Genomic DNA, 12145 nt, shown 5'->3' with positions numbered 1-12145 from the left:
TACAGACTTGAAAAAAAAGTTTCTAATACTGATGTTTTTCAGTAATTTATTATAAACATCTTCCCTCAATTAAAAATAGTAATACCATTAGATAACGCACAACAATCTGTAAGCTTAGTTTGCAACTGTTTTCAGATTATTTTTTTTTTTACTCTTTTGTTTAATTCAAATAACAAATACAGTATAGGTAACCATATTTTAAAGGAATAGGCAACAACTAAAAGTGTAGTAACAACTTTATTTTTATCAAGGAGAAATTCCATACATAATAACAAACTCACTTAGCAAACTGGTGTTGTCCTTTTAAGAAAACATATTAATTTATGGCACTTAACCTGATATTCATTTGTGTTGATTTAGTTAATGCTACATTCACTTAAATTGTTTTGTCAACGAACTCTTCTGGAACCAAAAAGTGGCCTTTGCTCTGTGTTTTTTTCCCAAACTATTTTACAAGTTTACTGAGCTCCCTCCAGTGCTTCGACAATAAATCTTTTGTCATCGGTGGTAGATTCGGCTTTTGCTCAGCCATAGTTATAATGCTCTGAAATTGTTCTAACAGTTTACTATCTTTCCTGAGTGTATAATAACAATTACTCAATAACACATGATTTCTATTCATGTTATCTAACAAAGAATGTATATAGTCATAAAGTATCTCATCATTGTCAGGCAACGCAAACAAATCTTCAAGAACTTGATAAATTAATGTAGGTTCAATCCGAAACGTTTCCAAAAGAAACCTGACACTTCCACGGTCTGTTGGCTTCCTGAGCTTTTCTTGAGCCTCACACTGACTTTCTATCCATTTTTCCTTCTTTTCTAGTGGGATCTGTCTGTTTTTCAACAAATCTTGCAAACATTTCTTGTAGGTAAATCTTTTACACAGTTGTTTTAGGAACACTGTTATCAAAAGTTGAAGAAGGGCTTGTTTTTCTTCACTTGATGTAAAAAAACAGCTCCTTACATAATCACAACATCTTTCTACATCTTTGTCATAGGTGACAGTAACAGGTGTTGAAAAAATTATCTTACAAGCAAGATCAGCAAGTTCAATTGATTTTTTTTCAATATCATCCTTCGTCAATCTTTGTTTAGATGAAGAATCTTTGTCAGATTTCACACCCTGTTGATATCTTTGTAGGGTTTGCGTCAACTTGTAAAGTGTATTTAAATGATTGTTTCCTATAAATGGTGAGACTACTTGTTTTAGGAATTGAGCTTTCCGGGGTCTAAAAAGATCACAATTATTTCCTCTGTGTCTACTACTCACTCTCTTTGAAATTCTTCCTCCATTATACACATTCCGTCTACTTCGCTCACTTGACTTAGGCCTATACCGGTAGGACATATCTCACAATGATGAAAATCCAAAGGTTCTACTATTTTAACTATAGTTAATGAATTATAAAATTTGAAAATCAGTTAAAAATATTATACTCAACAAGCTTAAAAAACAACTCTTTTTCAGAATGAAAAGGTTACCTTAAAAATTTAAACTTCATATGATCATGCAATTAGTCAGTTATTCCCTTGTCTTCATATAGCAAAGCTTTATTTGACCCCAAATCAAGAATCTGCAACAAGGACGAAAGATGGACGATTAAAATTTAAATGATTTTTTTTTTAAGGACAACAAGCACCTAGGTAATTACTAAATTCAACAATTATTGAATAGCTGGGATATATTGTTATTACAAGAGAAATATACCCAATAATTAAGCCTAAGCTTAAAAGCTAATAATAAAGCCAAAATTTGGGAAGATGCTCCAGAAAAAACTCTATAGCATGAGGTATGTTGAGACATTATAAAGTATCTACTACAGTAATTATAATAGTTTTTTATGATGGGTAGTAACTGGTACATAAATCAGTTATCATCAGATATGGAGAAACCAAATAAGCACAATTAAAAACATACCGTAATAAGTTATACACCCTCCATTCAATAACAGGGTTGGTACTGATTTTGGAAAATGAAAATCCCTGACTTGTAAGACGATATTGAATAGTCAGAATCAAGAATTATTAGAAAAAAATGTAGGCCTAAATAGTTTACTCATAAAACCAATAAGGAAAGAATTTAACATCTGGAATCTGGAAAATTAAGAGTACCAACTAACTTAACCTCACACTTTATGTTCTACTTGGCCTTGACTTGACATTAGCAGATAGAAGATACAGTGCTTCTGATACTGATATAGGCTATATCGATATTTTGCTTGCGAGATCATCGGCTTATATCGGAAGAAACATGTGATATCGGAAAAATAACTACCATGCTTGTACCGGAGACAGAAAGTAGTACCAAACTAAACTACTAAATGTTTCAACTAACAGGATACAATTTTTTTTTATAATTTCCTACAAGTGCAGTTTTTTTTAGTTTATTAAAGGTTGAATCAGTATTGGTATAAATTCAATGAGGAATTGTATTCAGTATCGTATTGAAATTGAAACGATGAATGTAGGCCTATCCTTCCGCGCATCGCGGTACTAGCAGTGTTTCCATACATGGGATGAGTAGAGCGGGATTTGAAGGGGATGTGGGATAAAACAGGAGTTTTGGCTATGACGTCCGTTTTTATTTACTATGCTTTATTTTAGTGAAAAACTAACCCCAATCAAAAAAATTACCTTAACAAAATATAATAGCAATGTTAAAACAACTATTTAAACACAATAGGCTATGTCTAATTTAACACTCAGAATTTAACATCAAAAATCTTAACCCTCCGAGTGTTATGTGTCATAAAAGCGACAACACATCCGCTGTAGTGTTATGTGTCGCTTTTGCGACTCACAAACACTGTTTACGGCGACGGCTCTGGGACTGACTGAATCGGATTGAACTGGATCGAGTTAGGTATTGTTTTTTTTCAGCAGATTCAGAGCTTTCTCCTGATGTCTGTTTCTATACGCTTTTCATTTTAGTTCCGAAAATATTGTAGCAGACAGCTGACGTGCGTATTTGTAAACAGCTTGGTTAACCTCGCACCGATGACTGATGTGTTTTATTACGTTTATCATTGTTTTAGTGTTAAAAATCAAAAGTAGCGATATACGTGGTGCATTATGAGAAGATTAAGTGATTTTGAAGGGCTGGTTGATGATCCTGAAGAAGTAGGTAGTGATATTGATGTAAATTATCAGCCAGATTCCTAGCTATTGTTAGGCTATGCATTCTTAGCTAAACGCTATGTACCGAAATCTGTTTTTTGCCCATAACTTATTTATTTGCAAACCTACTTCCTTGTATTACTATATTTTTGGAATCCTCATAAAATTCTGATTTGCCCATAACTTATTTATTTGCAAACCTACTTCCTTGTATTACTATATTTTTGGAATCCTCATAAAATTCTGAACAAAGTGGCGGAATTTGAAGGGGATGTGGGATAAAACAGGAGTTTTGGCTATGACGTCCGTTTTTATTTAGGCCTACTATGCTTTATTTTAGTGAAAAACTAACCCCAATCGAAAAAATTACCTTAACAAAATATAATAGCAATGTTAAAACAACTATTTAAACACCATATGTCTAATTTAACACTCAGAATTTAACATCAAAAATCTTAAGGGATTAAACGGGATTTCTTAACCAAGTGACCGGGATTATATTCTTTTGGTCGTGTAGAAACACTGAGAGCTCGGTGCGTTCAATTAAAGCCAGTAATCAGAGGGTGATGATTGGAATGTCTGTCGATGTTCGATGTTTTTTACATCGATGGTAGGTTCCCGATGTTTTTGTTACATCGATGTTTTCGTCAAACTTCGATGTTTTTGAATAAGTATTGAGGCGTAGATGCAAAATGTAGCATATCAGAAATCAGAAATCAGAAAATCTTTTAGATTTTTTTCATATCTGTAAAAAATGTAGTCTTTCAAGAGAAATTCCAGATTTTTTCTAAAATTCCCTGACTTTTCCAGACCAACAAAATTCCCTGACATTTCCAGGTTTTCCCTGACCGTACCAACCCTGAATAAGTATCGGGACTGGATCAATGTAGAGCGGTGGAGGGGGGTCCGACCGGTTGAGTTCAATAGCGGGGTCCTTCACCATTCAGGAGCACTTAACTTTAGTCCCCAACTGGCATTCCTTGAGACAGGAGGTCGATATTTACGCAGAGTATTTTTTTCATTGTGTCATCACAGCAACATGGAACTTACCGTCAAGCAGCGCTGTGAAATTTTGCTTTAAAAAAAACTCATAAAATCCAGAGACCCTTGCCCTCATTAAACAGGCTTGTGGGGATGATGTTTTATGCCCAGGGCTGATTTACCAAATAGGCACGTGCCTAGGGCGCTCAGGCAATTGGCTTTTTTGGGGGGCGCCAAAAAATTGGAAGATAAAAAACTTTGTTGTTGTATTTGCATGATCGCGGTAAACTTCTGATAATCCCTTCCGGCCGTGTAGACATCGCAACCGTCTCCCCCGATTGAGACAAAATTCTGACTATTTTCCACGGTCGTGTGGTCATAATTATTACCTTCCATTATCGCGGCAATATATGAACATATCCCGCGGTCGTAAGGACATTATCATCGTCTACCGCAAATGAGGCAAAATTCTGATCACCCCTCGCGGCCGTGGACATCACACCCGCGGTCGTTTAAGTACATAGTAATCGCCTCCCGCCATTGCGTCTTCATCATCTTCCGCCAATGAGGCAAAATTCTAATCTTTTTCTGCGGTCATGTGGACATTATCATCATCTTGCGCGATCGCGGCATAATTCTGATCATCCCTCGTGACCGTGTAGAAATCATTATTGTATCTCCCGCGGTCATGTGGATATAGCAAGCGACTCCCGCAGTAGTGAAGACATCTTAATTATTGTTTCCCCCGATTGCGGCAAAATGTTAATCATATCCCGCAGTTGTGTGGCGATCATCATTGTCTTCCGTGATCGCGGCAATATTCTGATCATCCATCAGGGTTCTGTAGATATCATCTTCTTCTGCCATCACGGAAAATTCTGATAATCCCTCGAGCTGTGAGTAGACATATTGTAGTCTTCTGCGGTCACGGAAACGTCACTGTTGTCATTCGCAATAGCGGTAAATTGAAAATTCCAGGTGGATATACAAAATTCACGCATAATTCCCGGATATCCGACTTCCCGGTGGACACCTTGTATATATTGCAAAGGGGCGCTAAGTTACTATTAGTTGTGCCTAGGGTGCTGACAGGGTCAAAAACGGGCCTGTTTATGCCACACAAAAGTGTTTGAGAAAAGAAAAATGTATAAGGAAAGCCGGGAACTCATCGAAGACGAGCACAGCGTCAGACGCCCGACAACAGCTCGAACCAAGGCTGAAGTGACACAAGTGAATTAAGTTTTGGATTCTGACAGGCATCGCCCACACCAGGGGAAGACCGGCCTTTCAGTGGGAACTGTCAACACTATCGTAACGAAGAATTTGGTGATGAGAAGTGTCCGCGTGAAGCTGGTGCCAAAAGTCCTGAGCGAGGAACAAAAACTGTCAAGGGTTGGAGATCTCGCAAAAAAATGTTGGACTGTGTCCAGCAAGATCCAAATTGTCTGGACAACGTTAGGCCTATTACATGGGAGTTCCAACATTGTCAACAAAAAGTTTGAGTTGGGGGCAAGGGTCTCCGACACAGATTTTTTGAGTTTATAGCAAAACTTCACAGCGTTGCTTGACGGTACGCTCCATGTTGGCACAACGACACAATGAAAAAACACTTGCCGCAAATATTATTCAACCTCCTGTCTCAATGAATGCCCGTAGGCAACTAAACCAAAGTGCTCCTCCTGAATGGTGAAGGACCCCTCTGAACTATTTTAATGAACCATATGCTAAGACTAAACTTTACGTACCTCGTCTTGCAGTTCAAAAATAGTGTATGAGGTCCACTACATGTTTCGCCATATATGGCATTCTCAAGTGGTTCTACAGAAACATTTTATCCAATTAAATGGAATTTAATTCATATGCTAAGGCATCTCAGCGGCAGACTGTGATATGAGTAGGCCTACACTCCCAACTAACCGAGGTTGTTGGGACTGAAGACCTCGGCTACCGGTACCGTGAGTCTCGGATAACACAGAGGTCTCTTAGATTTTGAGGTTAGGGGTTACGGTACTACAATAGGAAGACCTAACATAACTAACCAAACTTGCTGTACCATTTCAAAATTCCATTTGAATACAGAAAAGGAAAGTGGAGAATATCAAATGGAATTTCTAAATGTTACAACAAGTTTGGTTAGTTATGTTTAACTTATAACAGTTTCATTTCAATATAAATTTTTACTTAGGCCTATTGTTTGTTGATACAGAACAATATTTGTTTATCGTAGTTGTCAGCTGATAATTTTTTAATTTGTTTTAATTTAGGTGTTCATATGTGTATGAACAATCTGCCTACTTTTTTAATTTGTTATAGGCCTATCGATATATCGGATCAAAAAATAAAATACAGTAGACTCCCTCTTATCCGGCCACCTTTTAACCGGACATCGGTTTAACCGGACTACACTCGGCGGAAATTACATCTCTTTAACCGGACAATTTTTATCAGCACATTGGTTTAACCGGACTAGATCGGCAGGAGGTGGGCGGTACTGAAACGACTGTTCTTGTGGGAAAGATTTGAGACCAGTGATCACGTGTCTAAATACAATGCTCTCCTAAATTTATGTTGAATATCACAGTACCTAAGTTACCGTAAACGGTCTGTTTTAACGAGTTTTTGGGGACGTCGGTTTAACCGTAGGCCTAAACCCCGTATTCCGGACTATGCTCGGCTTCTCTCACCCTGACTCAGATCGCCTCGCACGCCTAGTCTCGGGCTCACTTGCGCTCTGTCTGGAGTCGTTTTTAGACACGTTGAAAGAACCCACAAGTGCTAAACACATATAGGTAAAGCGTTTCCATTTGGTCTGCGAGAGTGTAAGTTTAGGTACATGGTTAGGCCTACCTTGTAATATAATCTCGCTCGAATTAAGCTCTTACCAACGAGCACCTAGGTGACAGTTTACTGGTAACTTAACATACTTATGAAATTTCTGTAAAAGGATAGGCTAATCGAGTGAAACCAAGTAGGCCTACTACAACACACAATACCGGTACTCGACTACTGGTATTTGAAAACTCCCACATCCCCCTAAATATTGAAATAGTTGGCCTAAGGTATTATTTAGGCAGAGGATACGCATTCCGTAACCAGACGTGGATTAGGCGGTACGGAAGTTAAGTTACTGTCATAACCTAACCAAACTTGTTGATGATGAAAAAAATTGAATGAAAATTCTAACAAATGATGTACCGGTAGGCCTACAGTTAAGAAGAAATCACATTCTAAGCAAAATCTTTGACAAAAAGTTAGTGTCGTTGATGGGATTCGATCTGAATACCTCTTGGACATCAGCCGAGTACTCTATCCACTAGTCTGATTTTTACCGGAGTGCGGCTGGAGCTCAGCCCTACCTGCGAGGGACCCGACTCACGCACGCACACTCACCACCAATTGCCTGAAAGCCCCGATCCCCTATTCACTAAGTTAGAAATATAACATCTGTTAATGATACCTCAAAATTGCAATTCATTTGATGTTAGATATACAGTAAAATGGTTAGTGTTAATACATTTTTTGTTTAATTCAATGAAAAATGAGTCCAAACACGAAATAATTATGACAAGTAGCTAGCTAATAAAAACGCGTTTAAATATTCATAGCTTTTACACTTTGTAAACTTAAGCAAAATATATATTGTTTGGTATCATTTTACTAAGCATTTTGAGCTGAAGTCAAAAGCGTTACCAGATTTTATAACAAACGTAAAATTAAAAAAATCATAGTTTAATTTCCGTGAGCCACCGATGACTCGAATGGCAGGACAATGGTCCGTCCCACGTCCGTCCTAATCCCTTGCGTCTGTGTGTGTGAGGCCTGCGTGTGTGTGAGTAGGGTCGACCCTTCAGCCAGCCGCTTTCCGTCAACAATCACACTATAGGCTACACCAAGTACAACGATTGGCTGCTCTTCATATCGTTGCGGTAAGTATTGGTGTTCCGGGCCCCCACAAACCGGTGACGTCACTGCCGGACGCCTAACTTAAGCCACGTCCGATTGGCCTACCTACCGTCAAAAAGTAACTCAAGTTAGGCCTTCCTCAAAAGCCTATCAATGTCCTACCCGTCACTTTTAAGACAGTTGAGTGTAACTTTAAAGCAATCTTTACTAACTTATGACTAGGCCTAGACAATGGCAATGGAACAATTGAGCACTTAAGTTGTTTTGATTTATAGGTAAGTTATTCATTTTTACTGGCTAGAGTTCCTCTCTAGTTGACCATTGACCAAAGTATAGGCTAATTAAATGAAATTATAATACGATGTTATGCCTGTACAATTAAAACAACATGGTAGACATGTAATGTTTATTGTCACTGTGAGAACAGGCTCTCTTACTACCGAGATAGAAAGATAACCCCAAGTAACCTCCCAAGACCTATTCTACTCTGAACGCCAAAAAATGTGTTGTACAAAACGCCTAACCTATGATGTAGAGGAATAACACATGCAAAATCCTGTTACCTGACAAAAATTCCGGCATTCTGTGTAGTGCTCAAACATTTCTAATGGTATTGCCAGATACAATCCATTGCAGCAGTTTCAAGGTCTTCCTAAACACTGCATCACAACATTTCAGATTACACGAATAATATCACAATCGACACCGTACACGATTTATAAAAAAGTATGAACGTCACACGTAAAAAACAACAATACAAATTTAAGTGTCAACGCCGCGTACCTACAAACTAAAACAATACATTCGGCGCAAGTATCAAAACTTCAAAACAGTCTACAATATGGCTGCTCGAACCTGTCTTACATTTCCAACAGTTGATAGGATTTGTTGACCCTGACAGGCGACAGGCAGCACAGAAAGATTTTCTCCCATTGGCCAGCGCGATCAAAACATTTGTTTTGATTGGTTGAGATGGAAACAATCTCAAGGTCGATAGACAAGCGAGCGAACATACACAAATTTTAATTTTTTTTCTATGACACATTATTTTTCTTTGTGGTTTTTTTTTCATAATAGAACATCCTTCTTTTTTGTTGAGCTAAAGGTTATATGTTCTAATAATTTAAAATGGCAAACAGTAGTCTATAAAAAAATCTCTCTTCGTCAAAACAACGAAATAATAACCTTTTTTCCTTTTATCCATCTTACAAGTTAGGCCCAATTTAGTTGAGAATCAAACCCGAAATGTTTTGTCGTGGCCTTATGTCTTACATAATAAATAAATTATGTTAGTTGACTATTTGGTATTATTGATATTGAATCATTTTAATTAGCCTATGTTTGATCTTTAAGTTTTTATTTGACAACTAATTAATTCGCCTATAGCCTCCCTATTTTCAGTGGTAACTTATAACCCTGAATTAAAATTAAATAAAACATTATAAACAAACAACGATTTACAGTTCTTTTGGTATTTTCATCCAGTATCTCGTCTATTCTATCAATAGCGCCTAAAGATTTTACATAGGTACAATTAGAAGGGTTTTCCATTAACCCATTAACTTAGACTTCTGATCTCAGTACAGTAAATTTTGAAGTTTGTTTTTCGTGTCTAGTTCAAGTACGGTGACACTAGACGCTAGTGTCGACGAAATTTTGTTTCTATTTCTATTATTATTTGGTTAGTTTCAGTTTCATGATTTGAGCTTTACTGTTTGGTTATAACTATAGGGGACGTGTTATCATTAGTTTATCATTAGATCTTATTATTTGGTTAAACTAGATTTTAAATTACTGAAATAATTACAAGAAACAAATCGTAAACAATAAAACACTACCTCTATAGTGCACCGTACAGAACTAACAATAAAATTGGCTTCAGCCTTTAACTCCAAGCCGCGGCCTTCGAGGTGGAGTGAAAATTTGGAAACGTACGTTTTCAGGAAAAGCACTTTAATTTTTTTTGCGTTTTTTGAAACTGTTATTATTATTTTTTGTATTTTATAAACATTTGAAGTTTCATAAAATGTCCGTGGTAACGCAATATCTTTGGTGATTTTTTATTATAGAGCAACTTTGATGGAAAAACACTAAATTTTGTCACGACCATCACGCACATAAAACTGAATATTAAAAATTGTTAATGTTATTTTCATAACTATGTTTTGCTATAAATTAATTTACTTTTAGGGCCATTACACAATAAACAGCTCACTAAGCTTTTGGTATATTTGGTCTTTCTAGAAAAATACTCAAAAAATTGAAAAAGCCAATAAAATCTTTTTAAGTTTGTATAACTCCGAAAAAACTTACCCGAGACCCGAAAAATCGTTATGTTTTTATAGACGCGTGCTTCTTTTGTGTATAAAACATTGAAATATGATGATATGTTAATTTTTGAAATTTATATGATAGAAATCATAAACGTGATGGTCAGGGACAAGCGGCACGGTCGTGAATTCTCTGGAATAATCTAAATCTTTCTAAACAATCATTCAATTATACTGTTAGTTATAATAAAAAATATGAGTTTCAATTGAACTAAACTGTTCAATTTACAATGATATTTAAGTTATTGTCACGACCAAACACAGTATAATCCATAAGATTGGTCGTGAAAAAATCGCAATGGTCGTGAAACTTTGGTCGTGACATTAGACATTACGTGTTATTTGGCTCTGTTCTGGCGGTAGCCCTGCAACTCATGTTCGAGGATACAAAGTGGACTTCTAGGTTAATCTAGCAATTGAAATATCTTATAAACAAAAATTAACACCATGTCCACTTCATCAAATGACTACGTACGGTCATGGACACACCAAAATTACAAAAAAACACAAACTTGCCTTTATTAATCTTATAATTCCTCCTTTCAACTCGAAACGACCGGCACTACAATCCTGACGTACACCCCGAACTAGTCTCTAAAACCAACTGACTCCATCGTCGCCAGGCTTGCCACTGTCGTGCTCCGAAGTTGCAAATTTTTCCCTAATGGTCGTGACGTCAAATCGAGGGAAAGACCTATTTAGTCGTGGTAGTCAGTTTACATTGAAAACAAAATTATCATATGCTCCTTTTTCGTAAGTTTAATAACTATTGATGTAATAAAACTGTGACATTATATATTTCGGCATGAATAATTATTCTAAAAACAGCATTAAAGTTGCAAAATGTACCCTAGGGACACGTGACGGTCGTGAGTTTTGAGACTTTAAAAATACAAAAAAATACCTAGAACCTATTTAAAGCCAAATAATTGTGTGTAACATGTTGCCCCCGTCCCAAAAATATTAAAACACATAATGATAAACTACATATTCAGTATCTACGAAGTAAAAGGCCAGGGACATAAAAACAAAAAAAATTCTAAATTTTCACTCGGCATGTGTTGTAACAGCTGTTTTGTTTGGAAGCAGCTTATGGTTACTGGACTATGCCAATATTGACTCCGATTAAAATGTACAGATATAGATTTATAATTCATATTGTTTCGGTTTTCAATTCTGTATGTTTTATTTTCAATATTTTAATAAATTTATGTTCATAAATTTAAATTTAAATCAATAAAGTGTGAATTAATGAGCTAATATCACTTGTCTGCCATGTTATCTTATGGGACGTCTGTCACTAAACAACACCACTTGCGACGTTGCCAATTCTACAAGACCACGGCCTGTTCCATACAGGGGACCGTGCTTCAGCTGTTCCAAGGATGAGAAATCTACTAAGGGAGTATGTTTTATCTTTGACTACTGATACAACTTCTGTATTCACTAGTCAATGGTTTTATCTATGCTATTGGATACTGAAGTAGACTTCCCATTTATATGGACCAGATGTTTTTTATTAAAACACAGCTGATTTTTTATCAAAAAAGAACGTAGTTGTGTGACCCAGTCCAAGGCCCCACTAGAAAAACAGGCCATGCTGCAGGATCCATGACGTCACACTAGTGGATAGATTTTCATTGATAAATTCATTGCCATCACCATTCCCATATATTTTAGGTAAATAAACAAGCTGAAGATTTTAATGGTAAGAGTTTAGTACAACTATCCAAACACTGTGACGTAGTGTTGCGCTGCCCGTGCTGCAGCATGGCCTGTTTTTTCTAGTGGGGCCTTGCCCAGTCACAGAA

The 12145-nt window shown here is 36.7% G+C and overlaps 1 protein-coding gene across 1 annotated transcript in view; it reads right to left on the bottom strand.

Moving 5' to 3' along the window:
• LOC129001206 (nuclear receptor coactivator 2) overlaps positions 1-8858 on the bottom strand; it is a 277483-nt gene extending 268625 nt beyond the window's left edge. The window contains exon 1 of the mRNA XM_054428423.1: positions 8568-8858. The gene's annotated coding sequence lies outside the window, so the exon portion shown is untranslated. The remainder of the gene's footprint in view (positions 1-8567) is intronic.
• Positions 8859-12145: the final 3287 nt, after the last annotated feature.

The sequence above is a fragment of the Macrosteles quadrilineatus genome, unplaced genomic scaffold (assembly GCF_028750875.1).
Source record: "Macrosteles quadrilineatus isolate MER2022 unplaced genomic scaffold, UCM_ALF_1.0 Scaffold_8__2_contigs__length_117827958, whole genome shotgun sequence".
Lineage (NCBI taxonomy): Eukaryota > Metazoa > Arthropoda > Insecta > Hemiptera > Cicadellidae > Macrosteles > Macrosteles quadrilineatus.
Note: the sequence above shows the minus strand (reverse complement) of the source record. Positions and strands in the feature narration are given on the sequence as shown.